We start from the raw sequence: 23886 nt of genomic DNA on the forward strand, positions 1-23886 counted from the left end.
CTGCATAATTGGCCATCTTCCGGACGTACCGAATGACATGGCTATGGGGACAGGAAGATCCATTGTATTTGTCAAAATCTGGCACCTTAAACTTCTTAGGAATCTCAAATCGGGATACCAAGCATAGATCACGAGCCTTAGCAGAGACATTGTTTCCACGGCTAGCCTTGACCTCACGGAGTTCTCCAGCCAACTCCCTTAACTGTCGTTTCATAGCTTCCATTACAGGATCTTGTCCACGCGGAGTATCGACATCAATCACCTGTTGCACAGTGTGTACAATAGGGTCGGTAACAACAGTAGTCACTTGAGGCATAGAGGTGGATACGGGAATCTGTCCTTGACCAGCAAAACCAGAGACACTAGCAGCAATATTAGGAGAATAGTAAGCTGAAAGCCCATAAGGACGTCCATTGGGCATAACAAAACGAGCATTAGTAGCCACAGTAGACAGTGGGATAGAGGGAATCCCTTCAGTAGAAACTGAAATAGATGTGGCTGGTTGTTCTTGTGCAGCCATCATAGTGGACATAGCATCATGAGCCTTAGCCAAGTCTTCTTTCATAGCCGCCAATTCGGCACGGAGCTGAGCATTTTCTTCTTCAAAGTTAGCCATGATTCTTCTCTTGTGAAATCTTGTTTGATGAATTCTATCTGGTTGGTAAACCTTGCGAGCACGAGCCACTTTTCAGACTGCGGCAGAAGAACCAGGAGGCAATGAGCACGAGAGAAGTTTTTTGTGACCAATGAATGCATATGATGCATGAAATGTGTTAATGCATATGTAAAAAGACTCTTTTTTTCTGTTATCGAAGGGTTTTAGACAAATTAGAAATTTGCAAACATTACTAAACAACAATTAACATGAACGGGAAACAAACAACCAACATATAGTTTTACAAGACGGTTCCCTTTGAAATGCTAAGCCAAGGGATAGACTTTGAAATGTAAAGTAGCAATAACAAATGGAAATAACAACAGGAAATGGAAGTCCTCAAGCATAGGAAGTGGAAGCGTCATCCTCAGACTCAGACTCATAGCTGCAGTATCGTGCATAGAAATTACGGGCACCCCTAGCCCTCTTAGAGTCTCTCATAAGCAACCTATCTTTCTCTTCAATCTCTCTCCTAGCCTTAGCTAACTCCTTCTTCAGTGTCAAGACCTCATGAGTCTGCTGCTCATCCTTTCCATCCAAAGTCATAATCAAGTTCTCAGCCTCATAGTATCTAGTCCTCCACTGATGCTTCTCCCGACTCTCCATAGCTAGATGCTCCTGATACATCTCCTGAGTAGGGGGAGCAGAGGCAAAGGCATGGTAGGAACAGATGCGGACACATATCTCATAGAGGGGTAAGGCATACCAATCTCCTCAGCTTGGTTTATCACCCACTGTGTATAGGCCTCATGAGCAACACTGGACCTTACACCCATATGTTTCACCTCTTTCTTCCGAAGTTTAGACCAAGCTTCCATGAAATCCTCTCTTATTCCCGTGGGTGCATTGGAGTAGTGGAAGAAGTAAGGAGATGTAGCAAGATTGATGGGCTTTTCTTTCATCGGGAAACCAAATTGTCGCAAGGCGAGCTCCGGGTTATAGTTTATTCCACCCCGGGTACCAAGAAGAGGTACATTAAGAAACTTCCCACCACCAAAGATAATTTCTTTAACTCTAGAAGCTGGAGTGAGCCAAACCACTTCATTAGGAGTGAGAGCCATAATCCTTTGTGAAATAGACCAATTCTCCGGATTGTCGTGGAAAGACTTCGGAAGGTGTGAAATAAACCACCTATAGAGGAGAGGCACACAACATAGAATGTATCCACGACCCTTTCCGGATCGATCGTGAATAGCATGGTATGTGTCAGCTAGCAAAGTAGGAACCGGATTCTTGGAGTGGAAGATCATAATAGCATTCATGTCCACGAAGTCATCAAGATTTGGAAAGAGGATAAGCCCATAGATGAAAAGTGCAAGAATAGCTTCAAGAGTGTCCTGACAAGTGGTCTTGAGGTTGGCTTTCTCAAGTAGATACTTCAAGGTGAACCCTCGGATGCGAGCCTTAGTGACAAGATTCTTGGAAACATCGGAGGTTGTAAGATGGAGATCCCTAGCAATAACCAAAGAAGTAGGAGGATGCTCAATTCCCGCGAAGGGTACCCCCTTTGCAATAGATAGACCCATCAAGCAAGAATAAGCCTCTAGAGTAGGCACCAACTGAAAGTCGGGAAAAGTAAAGCACCGATACTCCCGATCATAGAATTGCACTAGAGTGTGCACAAGCTTCTCATCCACATTAGTCTGGAGAATAGTAAGTAAAGCCCCGTAACGGTGTCGGAAACCGGTCGGATCCTCGATCTTGAGTGCCAAGTCTCTTAAACTAGCCAAATCCACTTCCTTGAACTTGTAGGACTTAGTCTTCCCCATTCCTACAATGTTTACAAATTCAAATTGTCTAAGCCCTTCGATAACAATGCATGGAAAAAAGTTTATGCATGTATGCATGAATGCATGATTATGTTCAAGTTCGGAGAAAACATGGTGGGTTGAAGTTCAAAGTCGAGGAGTCACGGGTGGACACGGTGTCCGGTGAAACTAGGGCTTTGGATAATAGTAACCGGGTTCTAAAAAGTTCCCAAGTTGCAACCTCTCCGACGTATATCACGGTGTCACGAGACAACACTCGCTCCATGATTGTACATAAGAAGGTCTAACTTGAGTGTAGTATTGCGTGACGACTAAAACTCGAGACAACACTCGGTTTAGCCTCCGCACTACATCCTAGAAAATGGCCATGGATGGGTTCGGTTATCTACGGTTCATAGCGTCATAGAACAATTAGAAGTAACGTGCCTAAACGCGACAACACGCGCCGACAACATCACCCCCAAAATGCCTTAGCTATGTGGGATTGATCGCATAATCCAAAGCACGAGGCAACCCCTGGAATGAATTGTCGATTATATCCGTCCTAAATCCTAAGTTCACTCAGCCCGGGTGCAGGACTTTTGATATTCTCACCCCACACGTTTGCAAGAAATTAAACATTTATTCACATAGGGAAGCAAGTAAAAGAAACAAGTAAAAAGAGCGCAAGCGTGGAAATAAAGACTAGGCGTAACTCTCGAATTCCCCAGTGAAGTCGCCAGCTGTTTATCTTGGTTTTCGGGTGTCAAACATTGATTACGTTTGAACCTTTTTAACCAGTGATACCTTATTTTTCTTGGGAAGGGAAAAAGTAAGCAAAACCCTTGAGAATCGAGGTCCGGGAGTTGTTTTCGCTACGGGAAGGTGTTAGGCACCCATAACGACTATAGTATCCTATAGGAACCGTCTTTAATTTCTACGCGTGCGCTTTATTTTTAAATGCTATTTAAAAGTAATATTTATACCTAAAAATGTACTAAGTGAAGAATTGGAGGGAGAAGAATGTGTTTGGATTTTGATTTTATTTGAATTTAAGGAATTTTGTCCTTGCCTACGTACCCGTTTAAGGGATCAAATCCACCGTAGTTCTCTTCCTAAAATGTTTTTGTTTTTGTTGGTTGATTTTAAGTTTGAAAATTGGAATTTGAAGAATAGAAAGAGGCCCCAAGGGCATGAGATTGGAAAAAGGTGAGGTGGAATTAGTTATTTTGCAAAATGTGGTCTAAGTATTATTAAAATTCATTAAGTTTTTGTTTAAGAAAAGAAAAGGAAAATTCAATGGGATTTTAATCCCAAGGTTTATTAAGAAAAATGTTTGAGTGTTGTTGATCATATTTTTTTGGAAAATGATTCTTCTAAGTGTAAAGCCTAAGCATTCATCTAAACATACAATCCTAAACATACATCTAAACATGCATATTCTAGCCATATACCTAAAGTGATGTGTGTGCATGTGTCGGTGCTTGTGTCGGTGTACATTATTAGAGTCCATTGTCCATATTACATCATTGGCCTAGATACATTCTATGGTCTTGCAAGAATTTTAAAGGCATAAAGGTAAAGTACAAAAAGAATCCTAAGTTTTTACATTCTAAGCTTTGCATGAATTTTAAAGTGTAGGAAGATAAAAAACAAGAATGTGAGATGGAGATTGAAATGCTTATGGAATGTATGAAATATGAAATGAAAGGGTTAGTATCACAAGATGCAATAGGATAAAGAAATAAGGCAAGAAAGTGTTAAACAAAAGTGGTAAAATCCACAAGAATAAAGTGTTAAAATATACTAAAAGTTTACCATAACTTCTCAATATACACATGACCTATAATCCTCTCATCATAGCACTTTTCAAGAGACTTTATTGCTGCCACAATGTGGTAATTATAGGCACATATTCAACCCAAGAGTTATGACACACTTTTAGGCACATTTTACACTTTATTTTTGTATAGAAATATTCACATAACTTGTAAAACACGAAACTAAAAAATCAAACTTCAAAACAGTAAAGTACAGCACCAAATCAGAGGCATACACATTGTAAATTCTCATACCAAGGGTCAATATACCATAGCAAGATTTTAGGATCAAGAACATGCAAGAATTTCACAAGAAATTAACAAAAAGTAACATAAAATCACAAGAAAACTCCACATATATTTTTATCAATTTTCAATAGGCTAGAATCATTACAAAAATACCATAAAACTACCAAGAAATGTGTATGCAAATTTTTAGAGTTTTTAAAGAACAAGAACATGTAAAATTTTCGCAAGTTTTAACAAATATAATGAACAATTAACTAAAAAAAATGCCACCTATTTTTAACCAAGATTTTCAGTCAACAAAATGCATAAAACCATCACAACAATTACAAGGAACACATACGAATTTTTATAGAATTTTCTAAGCAAGTTTGAACATGATCAGATGTGTAAAAAGATAAAACGAAGTGTAAAATAGCAAAAAACAAGAGAAATCACAAGATCTGCAAGGAACAGATTCAGGCCCAAGGTCTTGATGGATCCTGGACTATTCAAATGCACTAGGAGCGTTGGATGGATCCAGCTCCATCAAAACCCTAGATCTAAGGGTCCTGAACGAGCAGCACGTGGTAAGATCAAGGACGCGCGCGCGTGTGATTGACATGCAGGTATATAAGCTCAAAACAAGGGGAAAACCCTCACAAACACAAACGCTTCTCTCTCTACAATGTTCTTAGAGAGAGAGAGTCTGCAAACTCTCTCTTCTCCGACGTAACACCGGTCATCTTCAACCTTTCTCCGACGCGGTGACCGGCAGTGGCGCCGCCGCGTCGGAGCTTCAAGCCACCCAGATCTAAAACCTAAACGCATATTTCTAAAGCTTTTTCTCTCCTCTTTTCGATTCCAGCACGAGTTTTCTAAAAAGACTCTTGAATCAACGTAGATCGGGGAATTTCTCATACGGCTTTGATGTTTTTTCGTTAACTCTTCTCCTTTTTTTTGTTTAAATGATTCTTTGAAGGAAAGCTCTTAAACCGTTCCGATCTACTTTGATTCGTAGCAACAAACACATGTATGAAGCAAACACTTTAGATTTTCGAGGAAAAAGAACGAAAAGAAAAGGAAGGAGAGTCTGATACCTGTGTTTAGGTCGGAGATGAGACGAACGAAGGAGACGTGAGTTCTTCAGTTGTTTTTCTTCTGATGAACTTCGAATTCTTCCTCTTCTCTGATACGACTTCGAATTTGATCTTTCTTTCCCTCTTCTCCTCAAATCCTTCATGATCGCGTGAGTTTCATCGTCGTTGATGATGATTCTGCGTTGGAATTGCGAAGGTGAAGCTTGATGATGATTATTCCTTGGAATCTCTGAGAGCTTCTTCCTCTTTTTTTTTTTTGTAAATTCGAACTGTAATTGTGAAATTTGAAAAGAGATTCGATGTTTTTGTGATGATTATGGTTCGGTGCTGTTGAATTTGGTGAGAATTGAAGGTTTTTGTGATAATCAGATTCGGTTAGGGTTTGAAGATGATGATGATCTTCATCGTGTTCTTCATATTTTGTGGCTTTTGATCTGTTTTGGTGAAGAGAGAGAAAAACGAAATGTGTTTGTGGTGATTGTGCAGAAAAATGATTGGTGACTGTGACTGTTCTGATGAGTTGGCTTATTTATAGCTGACACATGTGTATGCTGGACCAATGGACTAATGACACGTGGCACTGGACCTTGTAACAAACTCTTGTGGACAAATGAAAAATTGACATGTGGACTGGACTGCACATTTGGACTAAAAGGACTAATCTGCAAATGACTAAAAATAAAGGACTAAAATGCAAAAAAAATGACAAAAAAGGACTAAAAATGTAATTAAAATAAAAATTGGTAAAAAAATGTAATTTGGAAATAACGTAAAGTGAAACGATTAAAATTGACAAAACGGACTAAAATGAACCAATTACCTAAATGAGGTACTTTAAAGTAACCTCTCTTTGCCGAAATTTCGTGTGAAATGACCAAAATGCCCCTGGGGCTAAAACGACTAAAAATGACTCAGATGTAATTTTAAAATGGGTTTTTAACAGGGAATTAAAGCAAGAGCTTATACAAGCAAAATTAAAAGACTCAGAGGCAATTTTTAGAAATTAAACAGGGTTTTAACACATGAAAAGACTAAAATGCCCCTAGGGGCTAAACTGACTCAAAACGACTTCAAATGCAATTTTTTGAAATGGATTTTGAATAGAATGGAAACAAAGACTTACTCAAACTATTTGAAAGGACTCAAACAATTTTTTTAAAAGACCGAAAGAAATTTTAACATAAGAAATGACTAAAATGCCCTTTTATGTGAATTTTGCAAATAATATTGAAATAAAATGCAGAGAAAGATGTAATTGATCAGAGACAAATCAAATGACTTGAAATGCAAGAAAAGAAGAATTGAGTTAGTATTTTTAGGTCCAAAATTAGGGTATAACAACTTGTTCCCAAAGTTTCTCAATTATTAGTTGTGAATTTTCTCTATAAATAGAGAGCTCACACAGTGCATTCCACACACCGAAAATTCACAGTTGATGCTTCCTGTGCTTTTCTTCTCTTCTTCCTCCTCCGACTTGTGTTGACGAGTCCTTCTTCCTTTCTTCTACTCCTTCTGTCCCTTCAGTTTTGAGCGGTCTTCGTACCATATATAATGGTTTAAAAGATTTGCACCATGAGTGTAAAACACTTTCACACTTACATTCAATCAAAACTCACTATTTTATGACATCACTTGACTCTTATAAGGTTTAAAAGATTTGCACCATGAGTTTTAAACACTTTCACACTTACATTCAATCAAAACTTACTATTTTATGACATCACTTGACTCTTATATGAGAAGTTAAAAGTCAATAATGTGACATGAATATGAGTGCAAATTTTATGAAATCACTTGACTCTTATATGAGTAGTTAAAAGTTAGTAATGGGACATGAATATGAGTGAAAATATATTTTACAACGACATCGTTGCCTATTATACTATCTATGTCAATAAAAAATATATATACAAGATGGTTTATTTATTTATTTATTTATTTATTTATTTTGTGCATTCATATATTTTATTCTTTAAATAAAAGTTATCTTAGATAAAAATATATTTTTTTTAATTTGTGTTGAATCTTCTTACTCTCAATCTTCCCACGCCCCATCTCTTAGAACAAAACCCTAGCTTGCCAGAACTTTCTTTTCCTTTGATCTATTTTATTTACCAAATATATGAAGAAAGAAAGAAACAAAAACGTATTCAGAATACACAAAGTTAAACAATAGACTATATAGCAACTTTATGAAAGCTAACATTAAAGGATGAAAATGCCATTATAACTTTTTCTGATTTGAGAGAGAAGGAAAGGGTGTAAGTATCATTTCAAGTTAATGATATAGACAATATTATGCAGTCCGAGGAAGATAATATGCATGTCATGAACAATGAAAATAAAGGGACCATATTGCATTGAAGTAGGTGAGACGAGGGCAATAATGTCAAAACCCATCAAATGTTGAACATAAAGAGTTGTTGCAAACTTGCAAAAGTTATGACACTTGTTGTTTGGTTTGTATCATTAAGGAAAATATATGAAATTTGCTAAAATAAGAAAAAGGTAAAAATATTAAAATTGCTATAAATGGAATTTCGGAGATTGGTTTTGAAACCAGAATGAATAAGAATCCCTATGTACAACGAATGTTGTCATATGGCAATGAATGTTGTACACCGGGATTATTATTCATTGTGGTTTCGAAACAAATCCCCAAAATTCCATTTACAGCAATTTTAATATTTTTACCTTTTTCTTATTTTAGCAAATTTCAGATATTTCCCTTCATGATACAAACTAAACAGCACGTGTCATAGCTTTTGCAAGTTTGCAACAACTCTTTATGTTCAACATTCGAAGGGTTTTGACATTATTTCCTTCATCTGACCTACTTTCATGCAATATGGTCCCTTTGTTTTCATTGTTCATGACCCCATATATTGAAATGACACTTACACCATTTTCTTCTCTCTCAAATCAGAAAAAGTTATAATGGCATTTTCATCCGTTTAAGTTAGCCTTCATAAAGTTGATATATAGTCTATTGTTTCATTATATATGTGGTAAATGAAATAGATCAAAGGAAAAGAAAGTTCTAGCAAGCTAGGGTTTTGTTCTAAGAGATGGGACGTTAAGAAGATTCAAAACAAAACCACAACACAATTGACATCTTCAAAAAGAAGAACTGGATTGTTGAAGAAGACTCGTGAGCTTTCTGTACTATGTGAAACTCAAATTGGACTCATCATTTTCTCAAGCACCGGAAAGCTCTCTCAGGATTGCTCTGATTCCACTAGGTATATATATATTTACCCTAAATTTTGTTTCTTATTTTTCTCTTTGATCCCTAGAATTGTAAACTTGTTTGATTTATGTGATGTAAACACATTTGTAGAGGAGAATCACAACTTACATGTATATATATACCTTTCAACATTTCATTTTATATTTTTCTCTTGGATCTCTTGCTTAGTAAAATTGTTTGATTTGTGTGATGTAAACTCAAGTGTTTCAGCTTCTTCAATGTAAATTTTAGCAATTTTAATATTTTTACCTTTTTCTTATTTTAGCAAATTTCAGATATTTCCCTTCATGATACAAACTAAACAGCACGTGTCATGGCTTTTGCAAGTCTGCAACAACTCTTTATGTTCAACATTTGATGGGTTTTGACATTATTGCCCTCATCTCACCTACTTTCATGCAATATGGCCCCTTTGTTTTCATTGTTCATGACCCCACATATTGAAATGACACTTACACCATTTTCTTCTCTCTCAAATCAGAAAAAGTTATAATGGCATTTTCGTCCGTTTAAGTTAGCCTTCACAAAGTTGCTATATAGTATATTGTTTCTTTATATATGTGGTAAATGAAATAGATCAAAGGAAAAGAAAGTTCTAGCAAACTAGGGTTTTGTTCTAAGAGATGGGACGTGGGAAGATTGAGATTAAGAAGATTCAAAACAAAACCACAAGGCAATTGACATTTTCAAAAAGAAGAACTGGATTGTTGAAGAAGACTCGTGAGCTTTCTGTACTATGTGAAGCTCAAATTGGACTCATCATTTTCTCAAGCACCGGAAAGCTCTCTCAGTATTGCTCTGATTCCACTGGGTATATATTTACCCTTCATTTTGTTTTTTATTTTTCTCTTAGATCCCTAGAATTGTAGAACTGTAAAGGTGGTTGATTTATGTGATGTAAACACATTTGTAGAGGAGAATCGTTGCTTACTTGTTGTATATCTATACCTTTCAACTTTCTTGTTTCTGCTTCGAATTGCATTCTTCTTTGCTCAATTCGATCGCATTTCTCTTCTCTTTTCTCTCCTTTTTCATACTCTGTTTTCATGGCTCGTGGAAACTCTGCACCTTCTAACTCTGATTCTGATTCTCCATACTATATTCATCCTAGTGATGGACCTAGTTCTTTGGTTATCACTCCCAAACTCAACGGTTCCAATTATCTTGCATGGCATCGTTCCATGCAACGAGCCTTGGGAGCGAAGAACAAACTCGTTTTCATCGATGGTTCCATCTCTGTTCCTGATATTGATGATCTCAATCGCCAAGCTTGGGAACGTTGCAACCATTTGATTCACTCTTGGATTGTGAATTCTGTTACTGAATCCATAGCTCAAACTATCGTATTTCATGAAATTGCTTTGTCTGCTTGGGATGATCTGAAAGAAAGATTCCAAAAGATTGATCGTGTTCGCATTCTTTCTTTGAAATCCACCATTAACAATCTCAAGCAAGGTACTAGATCTGTTCTTGATTACTTCATTGAGCTTCGTATTCTATGGGATGAATTGAATTCACACAGACCTATTCCCAATTGCACTTGCGTTCATACTTGTAGATGTGATTCTATACGCCTTGCTAAATACTATAGAACTGAGGATCAAATCCTTCAGTTTCTTACTGGTTTGAATGACACTTTCTCTGTTGTCAAGACTCAAATTCTCCTTATGGATCATTTACCTCCTATCAACAAGGTTTATTCTTTGGTTGTTCAAGAAGAAAGCCAAAATGTTGTGTTTTCTACACCTCCTGTTGTTGATGAATCTAGCATCTCTGTTAATGCTTCAGATGCTAGAAAGTTTAATCCTCGTGGTAAAGGTGTTTCTAGTTCTTCAACTAGCAAGGGTAAAGATAGGTTTTGCACCTTTTGCAATAGATACAATCACACTGTTGAATTTTGTTATCAGAAACATGGACACCCTAACTTCAATAAGGGTAATTCATCTGCTAACAATGCTAGTGCTGAAGTTTCTGATTCCAGCAACTCTATTGGCTCCAATGATGTGACATCATCAGATTCCAAGTTTAGTTTGACTCAAGAGAAGTATGATCATCTTGTGGCTTTGCTCCAACAGGCTAATTTGCTTTCCTCAGTATCTTCCCCCACTGGTCCTGTCTCCAATCATATTCATACTTCCAATCCTTCTGCTTCTGATTCTCTTCAAGCAGGTATATTCAGTGTTGTTTCATGTGCTATTGACTCTGCTCCTCATCATTGGATTTTAGATTCAGGTGCCAATGACCATATATGTTCATCATTGCATTGTTTTACCTCATTCTATAAAATCAAACCTACCAATGTTAACTTGCCTAACAAATCTTCTGTTTTAGTTAAATATGCTGGCAATGTCTCTTTTTCACCTTCCCTATATCTTACCAATGTTTTATATTGTCCAAATTTCAGTTTTAATCTAATATCCATTTCCAAAATGTGCAAATCATTATCTTGTTTTGTCAATTTTTCCACTGATAGTTGCATTATTCAGGATTTGAGTACCAAGAGGATGATTGGTTTGGGTGAGAATCTCAATGGCTTATACAGATTGGTGGTGTCTGCTGATTCCTTCAAGTCTTCTCCTCATAGTTTCAATAAAAATTTGTCTATTTCTTGTAATAATGTTTCTAAATCTTCATTCAGTGTAATTCCTAATTCAGCCTTATGGCATTATAGATTGGGACATCTCTCTCATCAGAGATTGTCTCATATGCAGTCTATGTACCCTTCAATTTCTTGCAATAATAAAGATGTCTGTGACATTTGTCATTTGACAAAACAAAGAAAATTGCCCTTTACTTCTAGTATTTCTATTGCTTCTGCTAAGTTTGAATTACTTCACTTTGATATTTGGGGTCCCTTAGCTTTTCCTTCTGTTCATAATCATAAGTTTTTCCTCACTATTGTTGATGATTTTAGTAGATTTGTTTGGATTATACTCCTCAAATCTAAATCTGAAGTATCTCTTCATGTTAAAAACTTTATTAACATGATTCATACTCAATATAACATCACCCCTAAGACTGTTAGATCAGATAATGGCCCTGAATTCCTCCTTCCTGAATTTTATGCCTCTAAAGGCATCATTCGCCATAGATCTTGTGTAGAAACACCTCAACAAAATGCTAGAGTAGAAAGAAAACATCAACATATCCTCAATGTGGCAAGAGCCTTATTGTTTCAATCTAAACTTCCTAAACCTTTTTGGTGTTATGCAGTCAGTCATGCAGTTTTCCTTATCAACAGAGTTTCTACTCCTTTACTTGATCACAAAACACCTTATCAACTCTTATATGACTCTTTACCTGACCTTAAACTTTTTAAAGTTTTTGGTTCACTGTGTTATGCTTCCACTCTTATGTCTCACAGATCCAAACTTGACCCTAGAGCCAGAAAATGTTGTTTCTTAGGTTACAAGTCAGGTTTCAAGGGTTCTGTACTCTTTGATTTACATTCTAGGGAAATTTTCATCTCTAGACATGTAGTTTTTCATGACAATATTCTTCCTTATCCTTCTTCATCTAATCAACCTTCAGATTATTTTCCATTTTCTGACTCTCATCCTTCAGATTCTTCCCATGAATCTCATGAATCTCCCTTTGTTGATCTTTCAATTCACCCTTCACAAACAGTTTCTTCTCCTCCTCCTGTTTATACTCCTGTTGTTCCTTCCCAAAGAGTCTCCTCTAGAAGCAGACAGCCACCACCACATCTTAAAGATTACATCTGCCAATCATCTTCATCATCATCTCTTACTAATAAAACTGCTTACCCTATTTCACATTTTCTGTCTTATAATAAATTGTCTAATGATCACCTTCATTTTGCTTTGTCTCTTACTACTCACACTGAGCCCAAAACCTATACTGAGGCTAGCAAATTTGAATGTTGGAACAAAGCCATGTAGACTTAACTTACTGCCCTTGAACAAACTGGTACTTGGAAATTGGTTGATTTACCTCCAGGAATCAAACCAATAGGCTGCAGATGGGTGTATAAGATAAAACATCATGCAGATGGCTCCATAGAAAGATTCAAAGCACGTTTGGTTGCTAAGGGATACAATCAGATTGAGGGTTTGGATTATTTTGACACATACTCCCCTGTTGCAAAGCTTACAACTGTCAGACTCATCATTGCTTTGGCTTCCATGCATCATTGGTTCATTCACCAACTTGATGTTAACAATGCTTTTCTTCATGGTGAGTTGCAAGAAAATGTGTACATGCAACTTCCACCAGGTGTCAAATCATCTAAACCAAATCAAGTGTGCAAACTGATTAAATCCCTCTATGGATTGAAGCAAGCCAGCAGAAAGTGGTATGAAAGATTGACCTCTTTACTTGTGACTCAAGGATTCAAACAAGCCAATTCAGATCATTCTTTGTTTACCAAGTTTTCATCTGAATCCTTCACCATTCTTCTTGTGTATGTGGATGATATCATCCTTGCTGGGAACTCACTCTCTGAATTTCAACTCATCAAAGACATACTTCACAGTTCTTTCAAAATCAAAGACCTTGGCCAGTTAAAATATTTCCTTGGTTTAGAAGTTGCACATTATAAACAAGGCATTTCACTGTGCCAGAGAAAGTATTGTCTGGACTTGCTTGCTGATTCAGGTCTTACAAATTCTAAACCAGTTTCTACTCCTTCAGATCCTTCTATCAAATTGCATAGTGATTCCAGTCCTCTCTATGAAGACATTTCTGCTTATAGAAGATTAATTGGGAGACTGCTGTATTTGAACACCACTAGACCTGATATCACTTTTATAACCCAACAATTAAGTCAGTTTCTTACTAAACCTACACATACACATCATACTGCTGCCATGAGAGTAGTCAGATACCTCAAGAGCTGTCCAGGAAAAGGCTTATTCTTTCCCAGAGATTCCACTCTCCAACTTCTGGGCTTCTCAGATGCTGATTGGGCAGGATGTTTGGACTCTAGAAGGTCCATCTCAGGTCAATGCTTCTTTTTGGGCAAGTCCCTCATCTCTTGGCGCACCAAAAAGCAATTGACTGTCTCAAGATCCTCCTCTGAGGCTGAATATAGGGCACTTGCAGCAGCTACATGTGAACTGCAGTGGCTTCTTTACCTCATTCAGGATTTGCAGCTTTCCTGCATCAAGCCACCAGTCATCTATTGTGACAATCAAAGCGCCCTTCACATTGCAGCAAATCCAGTTTTCCATGAAAGAACCAAGCATCTTGAGATAGATTGCCATCTGGTAAGAGAGAAGCTTCAAGCTGGTGTGATGAAACTGCTTCCTATCACTTCACAGGATCAGATTGCAGATTTCTTCACAAAGTCATTACTTCCTCAGCCTTTTCACATTCTACTATCCAAGCTGGGATTGGTAGACATTTACCAACCTCCATCTTGTGGGAGGCTATTGCATAGTGAAGAGATCATTGATGATAAATCCTAGTTATAGAGATAACTTGCTCACCAAGTTATCTAGTCATCACTTTGTATCAGTTTGTATGATAGAATATAGGTAGTGCATGACTGTTATTGTAGTCCCTAAGCTTCCTATATATACTGTAACATACTTCAATTACAAGTAATGAGAATCATTTCATTCATTTTGCTTCATTCATAATAGAAGGATCAATCTTGGTGGTTTCTTCCAAGTTAATATGTAATAAAAATTTTATTTTTTGTGTATATTGAGAAATAAATTGTCATGACAAGAACATGATGTAATGTTATTGGTCTCTTTCATTCGATCAATCTAAGGTTGACCAATTTGGTGTATTAGACTTGGACAATTAGTTTATTTTTCAGATGACGACACAAGCTGATGTTAGAAATATGTACATGATGATTTCACTTTCACATGTTATAATTCGTTTTTTCAGACATCATATGCTGGAGAAGTGGAGACGATACATTTCACTTTCAACAACATGCATATGTATATAGGGGTGACCTTTCAGCTTTCCTAATGAGATTTTTATATGGCTACAAATTATAAAATCAAATTACAACTATCTCATTGCTGCAGTAATTATTTTGGCACCTGTGTTTTTTCTTTTCCCTCCACGATAGTTGGTGTGTCTTATACTACCTCGACGAGAAAAATATTTTCCGTTTAAAAAAAAAAAAGACAATGTTTGTCTATTTATCATATAACTCAATATGCCACTTTTAAACCCCACATGTAACATGTTCATAATTTAAACTAGATCTCCAAATTGAAGAATTCCGAAATCAAAGCAAAATAAGTAATTTGATGATTAAACCCCTCAAATCGGAGACACCAAAATATTTACCTGTCAAATGGATTTCAACACCTAATTTTAATAATCTAATTTCTTATAAAATTTAAAACTTCTAAAAATAATTATTAAGGACAAAAAAGTAATAATAAAGAAGTAACTGCATGTGAAACAAAATAAGTGCATCAAACATCAAACTTTATTCCATCCAACCGGCACAATCTCCAAGTTGTCCTACAAATAAAATATACAAGGAAAGGCAAATGAAAAAAAGTACACGCACTTACGAATATAAATCACCAAAAAATGTGAGAAAAATAAGTTCACTTAATCGAGTAATTAATTAGTAAAAATAAGTTCACTTAATCGAATATAAATCACCAAAAAATGTGAGAAAAATATGCACGGTCCAACATTGAAATTAGTAATACTTACATGTGACATTGATTTTGGAGAAGCAGAAGCCGATGATGATGATGACGACGATGTGATTTCATCGACAAAATTATGATCAGGATATGTGTAGCCCCATCTTGGCTGACATTTTTTCGCATCAAAATTCCGAAACGAACATTTGTACCCCGGATGCCAGTCTTTGATCTTGCTTTTCATAGCAATTTTTCTTAGAACTTTATTTCTGTCATTTTCCTTTGGATTCGGAAGTAACAACAATTTTATTATCTGAAATTAAAACCATATGAGATGTTTTATCCACAAAAAAGAAAAGCATGACGAGCATACAAAACATTCATGTAACCTTCTTATTAACACAACAATCTGGCTTGCACTTGGTGAGATTGACTATATATTCTTCCCCATACATGCTACAAAGATCTGATCGAAGCTTCATCAAACCTGGAATTTCGGAAGACCTTGTTCCAACAAAACATAATGTAGCTATAGCTTCCTTCATTTTTGGGGGAACTTCTCTGAACAACATTGAGACTTTAGATGCACATCTTGTGCATGGCTTATTAATTGAATATGCTATTTAAAAAAAAAATCTAGAAATATATAGTAACTTCAGACTAAATTGACACTTGTAGAAGAGTACCTTTCAGATTCAATTGAAAGAAGACGACAAGCAATTAGTCGAAAAAATGGTATAATAATCTCTAGGACCCGAGACAAATTTTTATCATGAATAAACTTCACAACCTGCATAAATAACCATATATATGAAGAGCAATGTTCCCTGTGTCAAAAATAAAAATAACTCATTGGCTTAAAATTCTTAAATAGAAAAAGATACACAAATAATACTTACTTTAGCACAAGTCTAAATAAAAATATTTGGACACACATACTCACATGACAATATTTTTTTTTTTTTTGAATCAACAAATTTATTAATGGCACCTATATCATACAAGACATACAATCCGTGAACAGAAAAACACGACAAAACAACAGGTTTGATATGGCGGTAACCTGCAACCGAGACCAACAAAACCCGAAAACTCAACAAACTAAAAAGACAGAACAGCAGCTCCACTCCCGTGTACAAACAAACAGCAGGAGCATCGAACAGTCCTTGGGGTTCTAGATCCATTCATAGTACAAACATGGAGTGGAGGGATTTTGAGCTGCTTTAATTTCCATTGCCGAGATTGACTATATATTCTTCCCAATATCATTCCTAACTTTTCAAATCACCCAAAGCGTGGTATGCCCCGGTCCAACAAACAAAGTGATGGAACAAACCATAACTAAAAGAATTTAAAAGAGAGTAAAATTAAATTAAATGTTGTTAATTGATATGACTATATATTATTTTTTATAAGGGATGACTACATTATTTTTGTTTAATTTTTTATTTTATTTTATTTTATTTTATTTTATTTTATTTTATGTGAGTGGTTCAAATATTTTTGATTTGTGATTGTACACACACAGCAGACAACAATAGGTATACCTTGAAACGTGCACGTTGTTCTTGTCCAAGTAATAGTAACTGTCCAATTTCCTTTTGCATATAATCCACATTTTCCTGTATTTCATCAAGTAGTGATTTTGCATATCCAGCTGTCTCACGCAAATGATACAACAAAGTCTCCTCTTTCGGCAAAGTATCGCTTAAAAAACAAAAGAATAAACGATGAAAAAGTACACAAACATTAGAAATCCATAAAAATATACATGTAATAAAATGTCGAATATATATGTGAAGTCGTTACCAGGCGATTGGCTTGTTGTAGCAACAGGAGATCAAGTTAAAAAACATTGTGTGATCGTTTCTATCAAAATCATGGGAAGGGATGTTAATAAACAACAATATTGATGAAGGAAAAAAAAAATTATGCGAATCTTACATCCTTAAACGAAGCTAATAAACCCTAACAAAAACCCACATAACAGAATGTTCAAAAATCATTAGACAAAGGTGCAATTACTTACTCTAAAAAAAGTGCAAATTTTGAAAGAAGAAAGAAAAATAAGAATGACGGCTCTTACCTGTTTGTCTTCTCTTGGCTATAAACAGGTAGGGTATGTTTTCTCTTTTGTTATAGCTCTTTTTGTAATTATATATAGTATGTATGTAATTTGTAAAAGTATATTTATAAATTTACAAAGAATCTCTTCACAAAATATATAATTATTAATTATGATTATATTTAACTTTGAATCAATATTTTTGGTTACAATTCTGAATCAATTTAGAAAGACATATGTATTTGTTTTATAAATTGAGAATGAATCTTCCCACATCTTCCCACATATATATATATATATATATATATATATATATATATATATATATATATATATATAACGAATCATCGCATATTTTGTGACAATATTTTTGGTTAAATATATTTTTAGGGTTCCTCTAGTATTTGTATAACAAATCTTTTAGGGTTAAAAATACTCAATGGTAAAAAACAATAACAAATCTTCTCAATTCTTTTAGACAGTGTCGATGTTGGACTCATTGTTATGACTTGTTTGAAAGCTTACACTAAGGCTATTACCAATACAAAATGTGCTTCCAGTAACAATGATTCCTTATTTATTGTCACAAGGGTCCTATCAACTTATCAACTGTAATAAACACCTATAAGTGATCCTTGACCTGTGCGACCCACAAGCTAATTATATTTTTAAAGTAATGATTCTCTAAAATATCTAATGATATTAAATCTCTAAAATATCTAATGATACTAAAAAATATTAGAAACGGGTTAAGATTCATGAGTTAAAGAGAAATATAAGGAGTACAAAAGTTTCAACAATTTTATCTCTTGTTTGTAGATATGGACTAACGCCGGTGTATAAGAAATTGCAAGTGACATTTAGATAAATATAAGACTAAATCATTTAGGATTAAAATAAGAAGAATGTTAACAACACACATTTCAACACACTCTCTTTGATTGATTAAAATTGACATAGGTCTCACCAAATTCACATGGGTCCCACCAAATCATGTGAGTCTCATGTGAATTTTAACCAATGAAAGAGAGTGTGCTGAAAAGTGTGTTAGAATGTGTGTTGCTAGCATTTCTTTTAAAATAAAGTATTACAAAAGCTTATACTTCTCATATTACCTTCGTAAAAAAAAATTAAACTCCAGCTTATTTACCCTTAAAAAAAAAAAAAAACTCCAACTTATTTACCCTTAAAAAAAACTCCAACTTATTTAGAAGTGTTATTCTGTAAGTGCAAACAACTGTTTCCTCTAATGATGTTGCAATAAAAAGAAGCTTGAGTACACAAATCTAATGCTATATAAGCGCAACCTTGATGTGTCCCAGACTTCCAGTCCCCAAGACATATTGGTATTGGATCAATTTTACTTAGAGACTTGAAAAAAAATAGTGACTTATATATATATATATATATATATATATATATATATATATATAGAGAGAGAGAGAGAGAGAGAGAGAGAGAGAGTATTGGAAAAACGCTCTGCTAGGGTTTGCCTCACTTTCATTCTTCGATCAGAATTTTCCAAAACTCCAAGCATCAATTAATTGCCAAGTAACATTTTCTTATCCATTGTTGTGCAAACAGTTTGATTTTCCTTAAGATCCACTCATATATGCTTTTCCACTTTCATTGAAAAGCATTACGTGATTGCCCACACCATCACGTCATCACAATGTAAACCTTCAACTTGAAATGGTACAAAGGAACTGCAACCACTCTATAGTTAGAGACGTAGTCACAATTGCCTGAACTTCGTTATTAAAAATTGCATCTTCCTTGTTTGTGTTTTCAATATGTTTTTTCTTTTGAACAATAACATTGACAAATTGTTGCAGGTTCCTAGACAAAGCTGCAGTGACGATTGACCAAACTTCGTCATGGATGCTTTATACTGTGACACAAATTGAAAAAACCAACCAAATGACAAAAATGTTACCTGTATTGATTACAACATGCATTCCAAGCACCATTATATCTCAAACAACCACACTCTTCATCAGACAAGGCACAACTCTAGACAGGGGAATGGGAGCTCATTTTAAAATACCTCCAGCATGTCTCATAGAATTTGTAAATATCTTCATGCTGATAAGTGTTGTAATCTACGATCGAGTCTTTGTTCCATTAATCCGACGAGATACACAAAGAAAGGGATCACAATGCTACAGAGACTAGGAATTGGCTTTGTGATGCACATTATTGTAATGATTGTTGCGTGCCTTATCGAGAGAAAGAGACTCAGTGTTGCAAGAGAAAACAATCTTTTAGGCCCGCTCGATACAATACCACTTACTATTTTCATTCTCGTCCCTCAATTCGCTTTGATGGGGATTGCTGATACGTTTGTGGATATTGCCAAGCTAGAGTTTTTGTGAGAGTTAACTTAAAATCAGGATCTGCAGGAAAACGTGGCACGATGGAAGGGCAACGTGGCACGATGGAGGTTTCAGTTTTTGAGGCAAGTCACTGGAAAAATCGTGGCACGATGGGTAGGCAACGTGGCACGATGGTGCGTTGGCAGCAAATAACAGAAACGTATTTTCGGGAGCAGATTTGTTCCAAATTTTAAGCAAAACTTTTACTATAAATATAGACCTTGTATCAGACTATTTTGAGAGAGATAGAGGGGGCTAAAACAAGGGTTTAGAAAGGAAACAACAAATCTAGGGTTTTTATAGAGTTTGTCTCTTTGGAACAAACACTAGGGTTTGAAGGGTTGATTCACCTTGGGAAACACTATTAGGATTGAGTTTCTTGGTAACGTGAAGAGGCTGGGATTTGGGTAGAATTAGGCGGGAGACTTATTCTTGTAACCCATTGAAATCTCTTTTGTAACGTTACTCATCATATAGTGGAACGGAGGGCTGCTCTCTCCCCCAAGAGTAGGTCAATTTGGACCGAACTGGGTCAACAAATTCTTTTGTGTTCTCTCTTCTTTTCTCTCTCACTGTTTTCTACTTTTGTTTGTGATTATAATTGTTCCATACACTTTGATTTTGGTTGCTTAATTATCCCTTGCTCCACACATCAAGTTTGTTATTGGTGCGTTTTCTCATCGAATCCGCAACAATTGGCGCCCACCGTGGAGCAAGGGTTAAAGGATAATCAAGTACCATGGGTTCGAAGTGGGATATTGAGAAGTTTACCGGAGATAAAGATTTTGGGTTATGGAAGGTAAAGATGGAAGCGGTGTTAATACAGCAGAAATGTGAGAAAGCTTTGAAGGGTGAAGGTGCGTTACCGGTCACCATGTCACGAGCGGAGAAGACCGAGATGGTGGACAAGGCCACGAGTGCCATTGTCTTGTGCCTCGGGGATAAAGTTTTGAGAGAAGTAGCAAAGGAACCAACCGGGACATCGATGTGGGCAAAGTTGGAATCTTTGTATATGACAAAGTCTTTGGCTCATCGGCAATTCCTAAAGCAACAACTCTACTCATTCAGGATGGTGGAGTCAAAGGCTATCATGGAGCAACTTACGGAGTTCAACAAAATCCTTGATGACTTGGAGAATATTGAGGTGCAACTTGAGGATGAAGATAAAGCTATACTCTTGTTGTGTGTTCTACCAAAATCTTATGAATCGTTCAAAGATACCATGCTCTATGGCAAAGAAGGCACTGTTACCTTGGAAGAAGTTCAAGCGGCTTTGAGAACCAAGGAGTTGACCAAGTCCAAGGACTTGAGAGTTCATGAAAACGGTGAAGGCCTAAGTGTCTCAAGAGGGAATGGTGGAGGTAGAGGTAACAGGAGAAAGAGTGGTAAAAAGTCAAAATCTAAATGCTTTAACTGTCATAAGATGGGTCACTTCATGAAGGATTGTCCGGAGATTAATGGTAACTCCGCACAAATTGTCACTGAGGATTATGAGGATGCAGGTGCTTTGATGCTGTGGTGTTGTTTGGAGGATGAAGGTGATGTTGGTCACCTTGGGATTGATGCCTAGTGAAGCGGTAATTGTCTGGAGAGACGTTAAACATTCAACATCAGCCTGGAGAGGCGGTGGTAAGAATACTCATGATCAGTCTGGAGAGACGGAGGCAACAATACTCATGATCTACCTGTTGAGGTGGAGTTTCAAGGTTGAAGACATAGTGGGATGTATGCATTTGCTAGTTGAGGTAGAGTACGCTCAGCGTAAGGTGGAGTTGAACACACCGATAATGGTACGACTATGGAGGACCTTGGGTGCTATGCTCTATGGTGAGCAAGGGATTTCTTCATGAAGACGGAAGGCATTCCGGAGGTTGAAGAATGTATAACACAGCTTGCGGGATTACCCTAAAAAAGGGCCAAGGGTGATTGGATGCAAGGAGACCTTCAAGGAAGCGGGAGATGTCCTGTGTTGAAGATGTCATGGTGAATGCTTGTGGAACTACCTGAAACTCCAAGCGTAGTTAGACTGCAAGGACTCTTCGAGAAGACGGAAGACGTTCCGATGGCTGAAGAGGTTGAGGTAAATGCTTGTGGAACTACCTAAAATTCCTAGTGTAGTTGGACTGCAAGGACCTTCGAGAAGGCGGAAGACATTCCGATGGCTGAAGGGGTTAGGGTGTAAACTTGTGGAGCTACTTGGTGTAGTGGGAACAAGGGAAAGATCAACAAGGTGGTTGATGGTTTGGCATCATCACTGATTTGAAGTCAAGGTGGAGAATTGTGAGAGTTAACTTAAAATCAGGATCTGCAGGAAAATGTGGCATGATGGAAGGGCAACGTGGCACGATGGAGGTTTTAGTTTTTGAGGCAAGTCACTGGAAAAATCGTGGCACGATGGGCAGGCAACGTGGCACGATGGTGCGTTGGCAGCAAATAACAGAAACATATTTTCGGGTGCAGATTTGTTCCAAATTTTAAGCAAAACTTTTACTATAAATATAGACCTTGTATCAGACTATTTTGAGAGAGATAAAGGGGGCTAAAACAAGGGTTTAGAAAGGCAACAACAAATCTAGGGTTTGTATAGAGTTTGTCTCTTTGGAACAAACACTAGGGTTTGAAGGGTTGATTCACCTTGGGAAACACTATTAGGATTGAGTTTCTTGGTTATGTGAAGAGGCTGGGATTTGGGTAGAATTAGGCGGAAGACTTATTCTTGTAACCCATTGAAATCTCTTTTGTAACGTTACTCATCATATAGTGGAACGGAGGGCTGCTCTCTCCCCCAGACTATGTCAATTTGGACCGAACTGGGTCAACAAATTCTTTTGTTTTCTCTCTTCTTTTTTCTCTCACTGTTTTCTACTTTTGTTTGTGATTATAATTGTTCCATACACTTTGATTTTGGTTGCTTAATTATCCCTTGCTCCACACATCAAGTTTTTTATTGGTGTGTTTTCTCATCGAATCCGCAACAGTTTTTTTATGATCAAGCACCAGAATCCATGAAAAGTCTTGGAACATCATACGCCACAACAACTTTGAGCATTGGGAATTTTTTGAGTACTTTTCTTCTATCAATTGTTGCTGATCTCACAAGTAAAAATGGTCATAAGGGTTGAATTTTGAATAATCTAAATATCTCACGTACATATTATTATTATTATTATGCATTTTTGGCCTTGTTGAGTGCTGTCAATTTCATTTGCTTTTTTGTTATTGCCAAATTATTTGTATATAATGATGATGTAACACAGACCAAGATGGACTTAGAGATGAATCATGCTTCATCTAAAGATAAGGCTGAAATAAATAAGTCAAGTATCTTACAACTAGATGCCAAATCCCAGAGAAAACACTAAAAGGTTTCTCTGTTCTTGTAACAATCCTTTTGAAAATGCAAATAAAGGTTCAGCTTTGTGTCCATATTTTTGACTTGTAAGGAAATTCATTAACTATGCACTCAATCTAATTAACCACAATTTTTAAGTATATATTTATACACAAGTTGTGGTTAATGAATATCATGTATATTTGAAAATTATGGAATATATTTATGTATATTTGAGTCTTTAAAAAAAAGTATATTTAAACATTTTTTTAAATGGAAAATATTAATAATTAATTGTTAGATTCCTTAAAAAGAAATTCGTTATTTCTATTAGATTAATATTTGCTCATTTGTGGAGGTTTAAATCCAAGCTTTTAATTCCTTAACTCTTCACTCCATATATCAATCTCACGTCCACTTCTAATTCCACAATAGCCTAGTCGAAGAGGTATACACCACCAAATTGCGGAAATAGTACAATTTTGTAATGATCTCAAATTTGGCACAAGTAAAATAATGAATCACAAACAATTTCATTAGCAAACGATGAGTACAAGAGAACAATTGATTGAGAATACAAGTATGGATAATGAGACCAATTTGTTAAAGGGGAAGGAAGTGAAAGATAGAACTAAGAACAAGCCTAAGAAGAAGAAATCATTCCAAAGAATACCAAAGGGATGAAGTAGAGACTTTCATCAAATTTTACACACCCCTTAGTGATCAT

The 23886-nt window shown here is 36.1% G+C and overlaps 1 pseudogene; it reads left to right on the forward strand.

Moving 5' to 3' along the window:
* Window positions 1-17460: 17460 nt before the first annotated feature.
* On the forward strand, window positions 17461-19828 carry LOC146937139 (protein NRT1/ PTR FAMILY 5.3 pseudogene; annotated as a pseudogene).
* The last annotated feature ends 4058 nt before the right edge of the window (window positions 19829-23886 follow it).

The sequence above is a fragment of the Medicago sativa genome, chromosome 3, assembly GCF_051527215.1.
Source record: "Medicago sativa cultivar Bolivia chromosome 3, Bolivia_mono, whole genome shotgun sequence".
NCBI classification, from domain to species: domain Eukaryota; kingdom Viridiplantae; phylum Streptophyta; class Magnoliopsida; order Fabales; family Fabaceae; genus Medicago; species Medicago sativa.